Raw genomic sequence first — 16265 nt, forward strand, 5'->3', positions numbered from 1 at the left:
AATAAAAGTAGCTTAAAATGTGGTTATTATTTGTTCCTCTATTGTTTCACCACACCTGACATTTCCATACTCACAGTAAAGGGTAAAATTTTGAAGGTGTAGCAGAGGGGCACAGGAGGTGTCATCTGTTTCACCCATTTGTTTCTCAAACCTGCTTCTAGATATTGCCTCTACACTGTATTTGTAGGGCCCACGTTGGCTTCCATTTTCTCCACACAGCTGAAGTCCCTGGATCTCCAGCTTCAAACTCACTCCTTCCCCCACTTCCCAGGACTGCCAATAACTGTATTCAAGCATTGCCAGCTCTAATTTCTATGAACTAAGACCAAATCCTCCCCTCAACACTTCGCTGCTAATGTGAAAGTCTTGCCACTTTATACCAAGGTCGCAGTTTCTGAGTCATTCTTGGCCATCTCTCCAGACCTTCGTTCTTTCTTAGAGCATCTGTTCAAGTCATTCCCCTTCCAAGATCTGGATTCATGTCCCTGAGTTTCAATGACTGTTGAGCTTCTACCTTGATGCTTAATCCCTGCCTACCTGAGCCTCTTTGTATCACTCACCGTAGACTCTTTCCATTTTTGCCCCATTAACTACCTGGATACCCACCCCCCAACACTCGCATCCCCCATACAGTGGTCCATTGGTATTCCGGTTTACTCTCTTATGAGGTGAGATACTCACTGGGTTGCTGGGACCTTCCCCTATGCTGTTGAATGAAGCTGCTGCTTCACAAAACTATGTGTAGAATGTTCTCTCTCCTGAATGAATGGATTGAGGATCAAATATTGCTTTAGAAATAAAACATTCGTTTAAAATATTCTTAAGCCTCTTACTACTGTTAACACTATAGGTAATAGTAAGCAGAAAAAAAAAATAACAACAACAAATAACACCTAACCACCACTCTGATGGAATTTTCAGTCTAGTAAGAGAGAGAAGCTCTCTAAGGAGGTGAAGGGGTTCAGAACAGGTCTCCCCAAAATGGACCACTTTGGCATGTGGAGTATTTTGAGCTAAAGGCATTGAGAGCCTGTAGGCTAAGAAAAACTTTTACCTCTCTCTTAAAGAATTTAAATTGGGGGCCTTTCCCGTAAGAAGAGTTATTACCAGAAATAAATTTTCGTGACCTATCTCCATGGCAGGGCAAACCTCTAATTACTGAATGTCTGCTCTTCTTATCACCCTGTGAATTACCTTCTCCTCTGAAGCCTTAGTCCCCATCCCATTCCTTAGCTCAAGATGGCACATATACCTCATGTTGCCTTTGTGTCTCTGACCCCCCTCATGTATGTGGGGTTCCCATACGTAGAAAATTAAATTAGATTTGCTCTTGTTAATCTGTCTCATGTCAATTTCATTCTTAGACCAGCCAGAAGAACCTAGAAAGACAGAGGGTTTCTGCCTCCTCCACAGAGGCAACAGAGGGCAGAATGGAAAAGTGCCTCAGGAGAAGAACAGACCAAGTACTGTGGAAGTAAAGAGAAGGATAAACATTTCTTCTGAAAGGAAGAATGGGGTATAACCTAATGAGAGAGAAACAATTTTTGTAATTGGAGCAGTCAGAAGAGAATTCCTCCCTTTCTGGTGAGGATATGAGTCCAATGGCTGCCAACAGCTATTTCCCAGTCAACATTGGGAGTGATGCGGGGATCAACAATCAGGAGAAACAAAGCAAGTGGCAGGGAGAGAGGAAGAAAAGGGAAGAGAAAAGGATGGAGAGAGATCCTGACGACATTGGAGTCCTGGTTCTGGACACCTCTGATGCCAGTCATACTGTCATCTTAATAGGGCTTGTTTGCATGAGCCAACACAGTCACTTTTCCTGGCTAAATTAGTTCCCTAAACTGGGGTTTTCTGATTTGCTAACAAGAGTCATAATGAATCCTGGTAGAGAAACACTCTGAACTGATTACCCAGTTACTGATTACACTAATCTTAGTTAAACTAAGTTAAACTTAGTTAAACTAATATTTTAATGTTTTTTAATGTTGACTTGGTAATTTTAAAGGTAATTTTTAATCCTTCTTCCTTAGGAATCCTGCGTCCTATCCTTTCTTTGAGGGTCATTGTTCCATGATTTGAAGGATGAGAAATAATAATCACAGAAAGGATTCCTAGGACTGAAAGGTATGCCATACCTCAAGACTGAATACTCTTGTTCGAGTGCACAGCGGCTGAAAAATTCAGATCCATAGCCTAATATTTTGAAGACAGTGCATTAATGTTTGTATCGGGGGGAAAAAAAAAACACCATGACTCAAAAATGAAGATAGTCGAACTTTTAAGCAAAACTCTAGAGGGATGAGGTATCTGGACCGTTTTATAGAATAAGGGTGCATCCTATCTGTGGGAGGAACAATGACTGGAACGCAAGGGTGTGCAATATTGGTTTGTTTCCCCAAACGCAGTGTTTGGACAGCGGGATGAGAGTGCTCAGCTCCTGCAGACTGTCCGTTTACTCAACAAACATTGATTGTTCCCTCTTAATGTGCAAAGCACTGCGGGGGCCAGACCAGGGGACTGCACAAGTGGAGGGAAGAAAGCGGAAGCTTTTGATTGGTGCCAATATAATCTGAGGATCCAGGGGCTGGCAACTGGTCCTACCCTCTCTCCTACATGTTACACTTATTTGTTATGGTGTGAAAAAAAAAAACCCACGCCAAAATGTAGCAGCTTAAAGCCACACTGATTTTCTGATCACTCTTGGTTTCCATGGGTCGGGAATTCAGGACTGGCTTGACTAGGTGGCTCCTCTCAGGTCTCTAACGCAGTTCGAGTCAGAGTGGCTGGAACAGTGAGGGGCTGGAGCACAGGGGCTGCCAGGAGTTTCTCTCTCCGAGCAGTCTCAGGAGTTCTCAGGGTCTGTCCACATGGGTTAGTTGTTTCTTCCTCACAGCACGGCAGCCTCAGAACACTTGGGCTTCTACGTGGGAGGCGTCCCCAGCATGAGCATCCCAAGGGATCAAGATGAACGTGTGTGGCATATTTATGACTTATCCTTGGAAGTCACACAGTGTCCCTCTTCCAGGCACTTTGGTCAAAGCAGTCACAAAGGCCCGCTCAGGTTGGAGGAGAGAAGTCATAGCCTAGACCCCATTTCTTAACATGAGGAGAGAAAAAGTCATATTCTAAGAAGAGCAGGTGGGATGACAGATACTGTTGTGGCCATCTTCAGAAAACATAATCTGCCACACTGCACCAATCCCTTAATGTGTTCGTGCTCTGGATTGTCCTTAATGCTATTTAAACCAGAGTTCATCTTCACTTATAAATATTGGTGGACACCTAACAAGGCAAGTGAAAGACACAATGCATTTTGGCTCAGGCTCCACACCCACCAGTGATAGTCACACTCATAGTGAGATGTCCATAAACCACACCACTCCCCTACCCCCCACTTTCAATTTGAAAATATCTGGAAGCAATGAGTTTCATTTTGATAGAGTAGAGATCCCTACAAACCATAGTAGTCATTTTGTAGCCTACGTATCTGATATTCCTAGTTTATGGCACATATACTATAGACAAATCACAATACTATATGGATAGAATTTTACAGTTCACAAAGATAAAATTATTGCTGAATATACTAAATTCTTATTAGACATATTTTTCAATGGCTTCTGAATATCCATAAATTTTTAGAAATACTTTACATTAAAATAATAAAGAGAATAGCTCTTGGGACCTTCTTTAGTTTCCTTTTTATTTTTTATTTTAAATTATAAATCACTTCACACATATCAAAAAGTATGAAAATAAAAAGGCATCTACTAATGAACCGCAAGATGGAACGAAAGTTAACATCTGACCACATCAGCTCCCCTCCTTCCTCTCTCTCTCAAAAGAAAGTACAGATACACTTAAAAAGTCAGCGCCATATTTCCACCCTCCCTTCCTAGGTCTGCTGTGAAGACTGTGCACATGATGTAAACAGTTGGTTTACATGAATGGTGCCTCCTTTTTGCCCCAAGGATTGTGCAATGCAGAACATAATTATTCATGGCAGCCCCAGAATTACTGTGCTGAAATTAGTGGTTTTCATTATAATTCTCATTTTTATACTTTCACTGCAAATGGGGATTAGTTATAAATGTTCTCCATATGTTGATCTTTACATTTCTTTTTTAAAGATTGGCACCTGAGCTCACATCTGTTGCCAATCTTCTTTTTTGTTTTCCTTCTTCTTCTCCCCAAAGCCCCCCAGTACATACTTGTATATTCTAGTTGTAGATCCTTCTGGTTGTGCTGTGTGGGACGCCGCCTCAGCACGGCCTGATGAGCGGTGCCATGTCCGCACCCGGGATCTGAACCAGCAAAACCCTAGGCTGCTGAAGTGGAGCGCGCGAACTTAACCACTAGGCCATGGGGCCACCCCCTGATCTTTACATTTTTAGATAGATGGTGTCATATTATAATTATTTTGCGATTTCCACATTAATAAATCTGTGTCTAAATCATTAATTATGACTGTTCTATAGTATTCCATTTTATGAACAAATCACAATTTATCCATTCCTCCAAGAGTACTTAATTTCTTTCCCAATTTTTTGCTCTCTTGCCATCAGTGCTGCAATGAACATCCTTGTACAGGTCTCCCTTTTCACATAACTGTGAGTTTCTTTAGGGAATAAAAATACCTAGAAACAGAATTGTGGCTTCTAAGGTATGTAGATATTGTATATTGCCAAATGTATCTCTGGGGTAGACTGGGCTACAGGAAAAGATAGATCCCAAAATATAGTGCTTCAATTCAATAGCAGTTTACCTCTTGTTCACCTAAGAGCCTAGAACAGCACGTGCTCAGACCTTTACTGTAGTTTGAGTGAATACTAGATAATTGCTGAGAGGGTTGGGCAAAGGGGACTCTGCTTCACTCACCTGTCCAGGTAACAACCATGTCAGGGATCCTGCCACATTTAACACGTGGCTTCCAAGTTTCCCTGTGCATTTCCCAGTGAGCCGGAAAGGAAAGATAGCTGGAGAAGCACTTCACTTTTAGTCCCATTCCATTGGTAACACTCAGTTACAACCACATTTAACTGCAAGAGGAGCTGGGAAAGGTCATCTAGCTGTGTGTCCAGGAGGAAGAGGAGAATGGATAAAGGCTTAGCAATCTCTGCCACTTTCATTCCCCAAAGTAGTGGAAGTACTTTCTATTTACTCCTCCAGGAGTGTACAAAAATTTCTATTTCTTCACACCCTTACTGATACAAGATATTGTCAAATTCGTCCATGTTCTCAAGATGAGGGGTATGCGATAGCCTAGCATTGTGCTTTTAATTTGCATTTCCTTGATTAATAGTAAGGTCAACGTCTTTACATGTATTTCTTTTGCCATCCATTGTTTCCTCTTCTGTTGAAATCGATTGCTCCGTTTTTTCACTAGCTTTTCCTTGTCGATCTAGTGGGAGTTCTTCATAAATCCTACCTACTGGTTACACCTGTTTTGGCTATAGGAATTGTGAAATTCTTCCAGTTTGCGCATGTCTTTTCACTTTGTTTATTGTGCCTTTGGTCATACAAAGTTTCGAATTTTATTGTAATTCAATTTATCAGTTTTCCTTTATGGATTGTGCTAGAAATCCTTTCTTGCCCAGATTTAATGAAGATATTTTACTATGTCTACTTCTGAAAGTTTTAGAATTTCATTTTCCACATTCATTATCTATTCCATCTGAATTTTTGGAGAGGGAGGTGGCAAAATTTTCTTTTTTACCCCCATATGGAGAGTTAATTGTTCCAGCATCATTTATTGAATAGTCTACACTTTCCCCACTGACTTTTAATACCACCTCTTTCAAAAATCAAAATCCACATACGCATGGACCATTGTTAGACTCATTTCTTTTAATTGGTCCACTTGGTTGTAACAAGGGCATGTTTTAATTACTGTAGATTTATTATAAGACTTGATGATTAGTAAGGATAATCCTCCCTATCTTCAAAGTTGTCCTGGCTCTTCTTGGACCCTTTCTATTTGAGTTTTAGGATGGGTTTTTCAAGTTCAACGAAACCCTGTTGGGAGTCTGATAGGAATGCAATAACTTCTTAGAAGGATTTGGAAGAATTGCTATCTCTATGATGAGAAGAAAACCTTGGAATTGGTTTGAACATCTTTCTAATGATTCTAGACTATCTTTTTATTGTGACATGAGGTTAAAAACTTAAGCTTTGCATTTGTTAATGCCTGTGGAGCTGTGCAACACAGAACATGACCCCTAATGTGAACTGTGGACCTCAGTTCATAATAATCTATCAATATTGGTTCATTAATTATAACAAATGTACCACACGAGTGCAAGAAGTTAATAATAGGGGGAACCATGACCCAGGGCGTGAGGAGGCATATAGGAACTCTGTTCTGTCTGCTCAACTCTCTGTAAACCCGAAACCACTCGAAAAAATAAGATCTATTATTTAAGGGGGAAAAAAACCGCTTAATCTATGATGTCCCACTCTTAGTAGTTGTGGGACTTTGAACAATGTTTTGTGGGTGTTTTTAGTGTTTCTCTTATTAAGTTTCCTCATCTGTATCGTGGGGGTTGTGGTAGTATTCGTGATAGTACTTGTCTGAAAGGGTCATTGTTAGGATTACATGATGTGTGTAAAGTGCTTAACACAGTGGTTGGCAAATTGGAGGAGCTCAGTAGTGGTAGCTACAATCATAACTTAGGCTCAGTTACTCTTCTCTTGTAATAGAATGACATCCCAGCTTTAGATTTACCCTCTGATTTAGTCCTTAGCTGCTTAATTCACTCATTCATTGGAAAAATATTTCTTCTGTCTGGGCCAGCCCCCATCTGCTTGGTTCTTTTCTGTCTGCTATCTACTCTTGAATAATGTTGATGTCACAAAGGCAGTTCTCTCTTCACCTGTAGAGCTTAGAAAAATTGTTAGAAACTCGAGATTTCAAGCTTTTTCTGGAAATACCTGAAAATGAGCTCAACATTTTTTAAGTTGTAGGTCAAGTTTAAAGCAGCTTTCCCAAATATCCCTCCTTTAGCTGAGTTATTCGTGGCGACTAAATGTGATGCCAAGAATTAGCAACTATTTAAAATGTACTTACTCGCTTGTCATGGTCTTGGTAGGAAAAGACTACTGGAAAAATTCGAACTCTAATTTGCCGTTATTATGTGAAGAAAATTTGAGGTGAAGATAGTTCAAAAAGTAGGTAGAGAAAAGGATAATTGAAATAAAGAAGATGGGATGTAACTTTGAGGCCAATGCCCACGACGTTTCCCATTGATACTGAAAAGAATCTGAATGATAAGCGTAAATTAAATACATTAGGTATTTCTTGTTTTAATGTTAATATCCATAATGTACTAAGATCTCTTTACCTAATATATTAACTTTTATGTTGAAATATAAGTTTATATAAAAAACTGATGAAGTTGTAATAGGAATACACTTTAGCTGCTTTGTCACTTTTCACTTGTTACCTTAATCACATAAGACAGAGGCATTATGAGGAGAAAATGTCTCCCCAACTCTAGAAACTATCTCTTTTGTACCAAGATAGTGCCAAAGGTGCTTAGATTGTTGAGATCACAGCAGTTCATTTGCACACTTAATCATTTTAACACCTAACATTTGGTTTATTGTAATGTTATGACTGCTAAGCAGTAGTTAATTACTCTAGAGCACATTATGAGTCCTGAATGTCTTTTTTTCCTATAAAAAGTGGTCAGGCGTGTTTCCTGCCTCTTCCTAGTCACTGGGTTTCCGTATCACCCATAATGGGCCTTAAAATACCCCTTGGTTTCTTAAGAAGCTAACATAGGGGGCCAGCCCCATGGCCTAGTGGTTAAGTTTGCATGCTCCACTTTGGCTGACCTACATCACTGGTTGGCAGCCATGCTGTGGCAGCCACCCACACACCAAATAGAGGCAGACTGGCAACAGAGGTTAGCTCAGGGTGAATCTTCCTTGGCAAAAAAATTAATTAGTTAAGTTATTTTAATTTAAAAAAAAGAAGCTAACATAGGAAGTGATCAATAACAACTATGTGTGTATACCAAAGAAATAAATCTGAGCCTAAATAAAGCTGGTATTTGCCCATGTTTCCACTAACAAGGAATTACTGGAAGCATGCCCTGGAATTTGAAAATAGAATAAAATTTCTCTTTAGTCATTGCATGATTATAATAGAGGCCAAAGCAAAGTATTTTCTGAAGTTCAAATGTTTCCTATACATATGTTTGTGTACATCCACATATGTCTGCATGTATCTGTGTATGCAGATGTGTATAAAGATGTATATGCACTTTATTCAGGAAGAATATATTGTACCCTTACATTGCAATCAACAGGGTGATTCAGCTATTCGCTTGTTTGTTTGTTTGCTTTAAGAAATAAACAAAAAACCCAACACAGAAACTTGAGTTTGCTGTCTTGACATATTTTGGAAATGTTGTTTAAAGATTTCTACTTTCCTGGTACACTGTTTTCAAATATGATTTCCTAAAGTTGGGTAAGAAAGCTTATTTATTTTGAACTCATAAAAGTTATCTGCCCCAAATATTGGTGTTAAGTGCATGAGCATAAAATGACTTTGACTTAGTTAATGTTTTGTCTTATTTTGTATGTAGTTCATTGCTTTTAAAAATTGTAAAATTTCCCTGCATTATTACTAAAAGGAAATTCCAGAGCGATAAATGTAAAGGCAATTAGGTAAAAGAACTTTCCTTGTTGGAATTTGAGCAGCTATTAACTGTTACATGATGTTATGGTATTTATTAGTCATCCTACATTAATGTATAAAATTTTTGTCTTACAGCCTTCTATTTAAGATTCAGTTGGCATCACAGAAATGAAAACAATGATGTAATGAATACAAAATGAAGGCTTGTATTTGATTAAGGGATTCTTCCTATGTACTTTTTGGCATTTGGGGAACATTTTATTAGATTCTTTAAAAAAAGGAAGCAGGGGGCCGGTCAATGGCCGAGTGGTTAAGTTCTTGTGCTCTGCTTTGGTGGCCCAGGGTTTCACTGGTTCGGATCCTGGGCGCGGAGCTGGCATCGCTCATCAGGCCACGCTGAGGTGGCGTCCCACATGCCACATGCCACAACTAGCAGGACCCACAAGTAAAATATACAACTATGTACAGGGGGCATTTGGGAAGAAAAAGCAGGAAAAAAAAGAAAAAGGAAGCAGGAAGAAAAGGGGGAGAAAGGAAAGAGAGAAAACAAGTGAAACCTGGTATAGCACAAAGCAATAATATTAGAGAAATGAGTAAGACCTGAGTCTAAGCCTGACGGAACTCGTTGTCTACTGGGAGAGTTAGAAAGCTAAATCTTCACAGTAGAGTGTGACGAATGCCTTTTCCACTGCCATGGTAACCACGGATACGGAGCCCAACTTCCAGAGAAAGTTCGAGAGAACACCCTTAATTTCTGATGCCAAATTTTTGGGATCTTTGTTCCAGGTGAGCCGGGGGAAAGCACTTTGATAAGCCTCAGCTGTGTTCTCATTTTCTAAGATATAATGCTTTTGAACATTTAGTTTCTACTCAGTATTTTTCAGTGATATGTGCACTTTCTAAAATCCTTTCACGTCCACGAAACAGGTACTGGACTTGAGCATAGTCAACATTTAAGTGTGTTTTAAGACAATTAACAAAAAAAAAAAAAAGGGGGCTGGCCCCGTGGCCGAGTGGTTAAGTTCGCGTGCTCCGCTGCAGGTGGCCCAGTGTTTCGTCGGTTGGAATCCTGGGCGCGGACGTGGCACTGCTCATCAGACCACGCTGAGGCAGCGTCCCACATGCCACAACTAGAGGAACCCACAACGAAGAATACACAACTATGTACCCGGGGGCTTTGGGGAGAAAAAGGAAAAAAAAATAAAATCTTTAAAAAAAAAAAAAAGACAATTAACAAAGACAAGTGTTTTTTTAAATAGAAGATTCTTCTTTTATTTTCTTTGTGGTGAGGAAGATTAGCCCTGAGCTAACATCTGTTGCCAATCTTCCTCTTTTTTTTTCCTCCCCAAAGCACCAATGCATAGTTGTATATCCTAGTTGTAAGTCATTCTGTCTCTTCTATGTGGGGTGCTGTCACAGTATGACTTGATGAGCGGTGTGTAGTTCCATGCCCAGGATCTGAACCAGTGAATCGTGGGCCACTGAAGTAGAGCACATGAACTTAACCACTGGGAAATGGGGCTGGCCCCAATAGAAGATTCTTTCAACTCTTTTGGTGTAATTATCCCAACTGACATTGCAAAATAATTTCTATAATTATAACTCTTCAAATCTGAGTAGGACATTGATATAGGTAATTTGCGATTTCTTTTGCAGATTTTCTCTTCTAAATATATGGCATGTACCTGGATTTTTAGAGTTAGGAAGACTTGCATTTGGAACCTGGCTCTGTCACTAACAAACTGTTTGACCTGGAGCTTATTAACCTCTGTGAGTCTTTGTTTCCTCATCTGTAAAACAGGGATAATAGTAACTGCTTGTGCTTGTTCCAGGATCTGAGACCCAGAAAGCACTGAGTAAATCATTACAACTTCACGGTCCTTTCTTCAAGGCATGTCTATCATTGAGCGGTCAAAGCAATTGTATCTGTGGCTTGAGGATGCAGCAAGGCATTGCTGAAATAGAGATTACAATTCTCGTGTTACCTGCTTAAAGTCAGAGTCTGGAATTTGATCTCACCCTCCTTACAAACTAGTAAGTTAGTATGTTACGGTTTTGTGGGCACTGGCCAAAGACGCGAGACTGATGAGTCAGAGGCAAAGGACTTTAGTACTCACAGTATAGTAAGCAGCAGGAGCCATGCGTGCAGAGAGTTTGCATTGAGGCTGAGGAACACCGAGCTTTGGGGGTTCCCTACTTTAATAGTAAACAGTAAGTAAACCTGCTCTATGTCTGGGAGAGACATTGCCTCACCCCTCAAGGTTTCTCACTGCAAACCCAACCCTGAGAAATGCCCCAGGTAAGGAGCAGTAAGAGCCTTATGTTTTTGGCAAACCCAGCACGAATGCACAGCGATGCTCAGGGCCCATCGCGAATTTCCTCTCTCAACTCCTACCTACCTCATAGGGGAGATTAGTATTAAATATAGATTGAGAAGTCGTTTGGGCCTTTTGGGAAAAAATTAGTAAATGTGACAACTAGAATTTAGCATAATGCCTGACTCTGTCAGTGTTTCATGGATAAGTGAGAAATATGCCCACAAATAATATAATTAGTATACTTATTAAATAGATTTTTTGTTGTAATTTTATTGTCAAATTAAAATAAATTTTAAAAGAACAATCATTGGTTAATTAAAGTAAAACCATGTATCTTGATGATTACTGTATTTTATAAAGATAATGAGATAGCCTGAGCTCCTACTAGAGATCTATTTGTAAGAGAAAATAGAAATAAAAAAGAGGAATTGGGTGTTTAAACAGATAAATGGCCAGAGTTGACAATACAAAAGTAAACATATCCATAATTATTGAATTTGCATATTATTTATAACTGCCTGCAACTATTCAAGTTGTAATTTAGGAAGAGGAGTAAATACAACGAGTAATTGACTGAACGTGCTATATTTAACCTCGGAACCCATAGGGCTACCCTACTAATCAGTTTTAACTCTGTGGGGCTGCCTTATCTAGATCTGACTTTTGCCTTTCACACTGCACCACCTCCTCTGATCCTTTCAAAGCCAACTTTCTATATCATAAGGCAGCTGCTTGATTTAACCTCTGTCTATTCTGTGGGCTGTAATTTCTTAACATGTTCTGATCGATTTCAATTCTGCCTTCCTATCGTGTGTAAAGTGTGAAGAGTGTGCTCAAGAGCTCTTGTCGCCCTAAGGACAGCAGGGATTAAATTAAACCATCCGTGAGGTCAGGGCAGACACTGCCCTCCTCACTTAACGTCCACTGTTACCATTTCCAAAATCCTCTGAAATATTGAATGCACCTAATTACACCATAAGATGTGAAAACTTTAACCATGTTTGGATGGTAGAGAACGTTGAGCTCTTACCAGAAAGAAAATCTTACAGACAAATGATCAAACACCCACATGCAGTGAGTTCTTACCAATCAGACGGTCCTGAGTCTATTGCAGATGGCCATCAAGGCTGCCTTCTCTTCCTCGCCTCCCTTAAGAGCCCAATAAACTTCTTCATCCCTTCCCATCTCTCCCCTCCCTCCACACCGTCCCACTTCCTTTTCCTCACCCTCTGGCTCAGAGTCCTTCTGAGTCTGACTAACAGCCTGAGCTAGGGAGAGAGAATGAGAAAGGAGGTGGGGGTGAAAGGTTTGGGAGGGCACTGCTGGCTCTCAGATCCTACACATAATGGAGAAGAGTGAAAGCTGACCGCCTGGTTCAATCTCCAGGTCAAAATCACCAAAACAACAAACCTTTCTTTTAATACTGGATCTAGTGTGTAATTTTGCTAAAGAGTATTATATTTTTTTCTCCACGTTGTTCTCCTTGTATCATCCTGCCTTGGGAGGAAGAATTGTGCTTCCTTCTTAGGTACTTAATTTCATTTACGTTGTGAAGTCTTTGAAGAAAAAAAGTCCCTTTGGGAATTTTTTACTGCTGTGAGGAGGAATTAAAAAGAGAATATTGGGGCCGTAGTGGTTAAGTTTGGCGTGCTCTGCTTTGGCAACCCAGCTTCGTGGGTTCAGATGATGAGTGTGGACTTACACCACTCGTCAGCCATGCCGTAGGGGTGACCCACATATAAAGTGGAGGAAGAGTGACACAGATATTAGCTCACGGCTAATCGTCTTCAAGCAAAAAGAAAAAGAAAAAAGAGGAAGATTGGCAACAGGTGTTAGCTCAGGGCTAATCTTCCTCAGCAAGAAAAAAAGAGAGAGAGAGAATATTAATTTTGTCAACTCAGATTTTGAAGTTGCTTCTTACAAACTGTTCAAGCAAGATGAAATGTCTGCTATTACACATATAAAAAGCTGATGGAACTAAAGAAAGCCTTTTTACTACACTTTGCAGGTTGTAATACTAGCATAGTAGGATTTACTACCAACAATGATTGTCTGCAAAAGGAGTTCATTTGCTACTGAAGAAGTGAACTGACATGCCTAGAGAAGGCAGCCGTTTCTCACATGATCCCTGGTAGAAAAAGCCTCCAGTGTTCTACTCCAAGGGAGGTTCTGAAATCGGTATGCATATAATGAATGCTAGGAGAGGGAAATCCAATGGTGATTTTATTTTCCTTACAGCCAAATCTATATTCCATTGACACATTTTTAGATCCAAAGCTTAAGGACAAAAATGTTTGTCTAAAGGAAGTAGTTCTTGAAAATATATTAAAATAAATTAGTATATTTAAAAGCAAATTTTTTAAATTCGCTTTTTATCGTGAAACTTTTCATACACAAGAGAGAACAGTATAATAAACCATCTTGTATCTGTCACCCAGCATCTGCTATTATAACAGCATTTTGTCATTCTTCTTTTATCTAGTCTCCATTCATTAATTTTTAATTTTATTTATATTTCTGGAGTTTTTAAAATAAAATTCAGATATCATGTGGTTTCACTCACATGATTTTCCACACGGATCTCTAAAAGATAAGGAATCTTTAAAAATATTATTTTTCACACTCGACGAAGTTTTTTTAAATACCCAATCAGTGTTCAATTTTCTCCAATTGCCTTAAAAGTCTTTTTATGGTTTAGTTATTAGTTTGTTCAATTATTAGTTTGTTAAATTGTTTATTAGTTTGTTCAAATCAGAATTGAGATAAGATCCACATGTTGTGCTTATTTTGTGTCTTTTAAGTTTCTTTTAATCAATAATATTTCTCTCTCCTTGTTAGTTCTTTTTTTTAAATGTTGTTAATTTGTTTAAGAAACTGAGTATTTGACTTCGAGAATTTTCCATGTTCTGTATTTGCCTGATTGTATCTTTATAGTGAAGGGAACAGCAATCTTAAGACTACTTCTGAAAAAGAATCAGAAACATCTTTTTTTTTCCAGTTTTATGGGGGAATAATTGACATCCATCACTGAATAAGTGCAATGATTGCCACAATAGGTTTAGTTAGCATCCGTCATTTTATATACATACAATAAAAGGAGAGAAAAAGATAAATTTCTCCTTGTGATGAGAACTTGTAGGAGCATCTTTTTGAGGTAGTACACAAAGCTTTATATCATGAGATTTTCTTCAAAAAATATGTATCAAAAGCATCAAACAAATCTTTAAGTCCAGAAGTAAAAATAAATCTTTACTTTAGTCAATTATGACTGGAGAAGTGAGAAAGCTGGATCCCCTCAGCAGCAACATCACCATCAGATTAATTATTATTTTCTAGAAATTGGTTCTTTTAGTTGCCATTTTGCTTGTTATCAGCTTTTGCTGAATACTAACTTTGCCGTTCAGTCACATGTTATTTGCCTAAAATGTTAATCTCTGTATGACTAAATACTTATCCCATTTTATTGTAATGTGAACAGAATGCCCACTGCCTCCTCCTCCAGCCAGAGCAGGGTGCTCCAGTCCATCTTCAGTGTACAGGGATTTGATCTCATCTTCCAGTCAGCGATAACACACTTGAACCAAACATCTCTCCTGCCACCTTCATTGGGGTTGGAGTTGAGGGGACAAGAGTCTGGTGATCCCATAAGGAACATCAGTGGCTAAGACTTTTGGTTTAGACATATTTGCCTTCGTCTGAAGATCAGAAGGTTTCACATGAGCTCACGGTCTTCTGTTACCTGCCCAGCTTTCCCCATGTTCCTTGCCGACTAAGTCACTACCACTGTGTTTAGGGAGGAGGAGGCGCTGTGACAGTGTGATGGCCCTGCTGAAGGTCCCGCCTCTCAGAGCTATCAAAACTGTGAAACTAATAGGATATTGTATGTCAATTACACCTCAATAAAACAAAACAAAAAACTGTGAACCCTTGAGGCGCCAACAAAGCACCACATTCCCTGAGGTCTGGTAGGTCCCAAAGCTGTCTGTGTTCTCTCCAGAGGTCGAGGACATCCCTCTTCCCCCTTCTACACCAAGCTTGGTCTTCTCAGTATCAGAGGAGCAGGGCTTTGGTTTTTCACACTTTATGGAAATTCCTTCATTGAAAACAACTCCTTTGGCTTCTGCCTACAGAAGCATTGGGACAAAATAATACTGAACCTGGCTCGTGAACCAATATCCAATGCTGTTCAGTCTCCACTCTCTTTGACTCCTGGTTTGGGGGGTGCTAGAGTGTAATGATTGGGATCAGTGGGTAAGAACAGAGTAAGGATGGTGATGAGATCCTTTTGCAGAGGTTAAAGACCTTGGGCAAATCCATTCTTGGCAGATTTAAGTCATTAAGCCAAGGAATGCTTATTGAATTTCTACTACGAGCCAAATACTATGCTGGGTACTAGAAAGAAAGGTTTGAGCAGTATATAGTCTCTGCTCTTTTGAAACCTACTATCTAGGATAGAGAAGGAGCATTAAACAATTAATTTACATATGCTTAACTAAATAATGTCAAGTGGGCAGAGTTAGGGAAAATTGAGAGGTGCCCCAGAGAATGTAATGGGGGACCTGTGGTATGGGGAGTGAGGGAAGATGGCTCAAAGGAAATGATGTTCAAGCTGAAACCAAAAAATTAGATGGTTTTATGACTCCATGTGTATGAAATGTCCGGAATAGGGAGATCTACAGAGACAAAAAGTAGATTAGTGAAAGTGACTCCTGGTTGCTTAGGGCTAGTGGGAGGATGGGGGTTGGGCGGTGACGGCTAAAAGGTATGAGACTTCTTTTTAGCACGATTAAAATGTTCTAGAATTGATTGTGGTGATGATATGCAACTCTGTGAATGTATTAAAAATCACTGAATGGTCCACTTTAAATGGGCGAACTGTATGGTATGTGAATTATGTCTCAATAAGGTTGTTACCAAAGAAACAAATCAGAGCATGTCACTCCTTGGTTGAAAACAAATCCCCCAATGCCTTCCAGTTTTGTTTGTAATAGATTCTAAATTCCTCGCTTTAGCCTACCAGGTTCTTGCCAATCTCTCAGCGTTCTGTCTCACACCCTATCCTCCAGTCACATTAGCTTTTTCTGTTTCTAGAACATTCTAAATTCGTTACTACCAGAGAGTCTCAGAATTAGCTTTTTCTTCCCCTAGAGCACTTTTCCTGTGTGATCTCCTTGGTTGTTAGTAAATAACCACACAGTCTCATCCCCTACCTTTCCAGTTCCTCCTCTAGCTGGATGAAATTCTCTTCCCTGGACCTCCCTTCCAAACTTTCCAACATGTCTCTGGTTTCCCATCTGTGA

This window comes from Equus przewalskii, chromosome 19 (assembly GCF_037783145.1).
Source record: "Equus przewalskii isolate Varuska chromosome 19, EquPr2, whole genome shotgun sequence".
In the NCBI taxonomy this organism is placed as follows: Eukaryota; Metazoa; Chordata; class Mammalia; order Perissodactyla; family Equidae; genus Equus; species Equus przewalskii.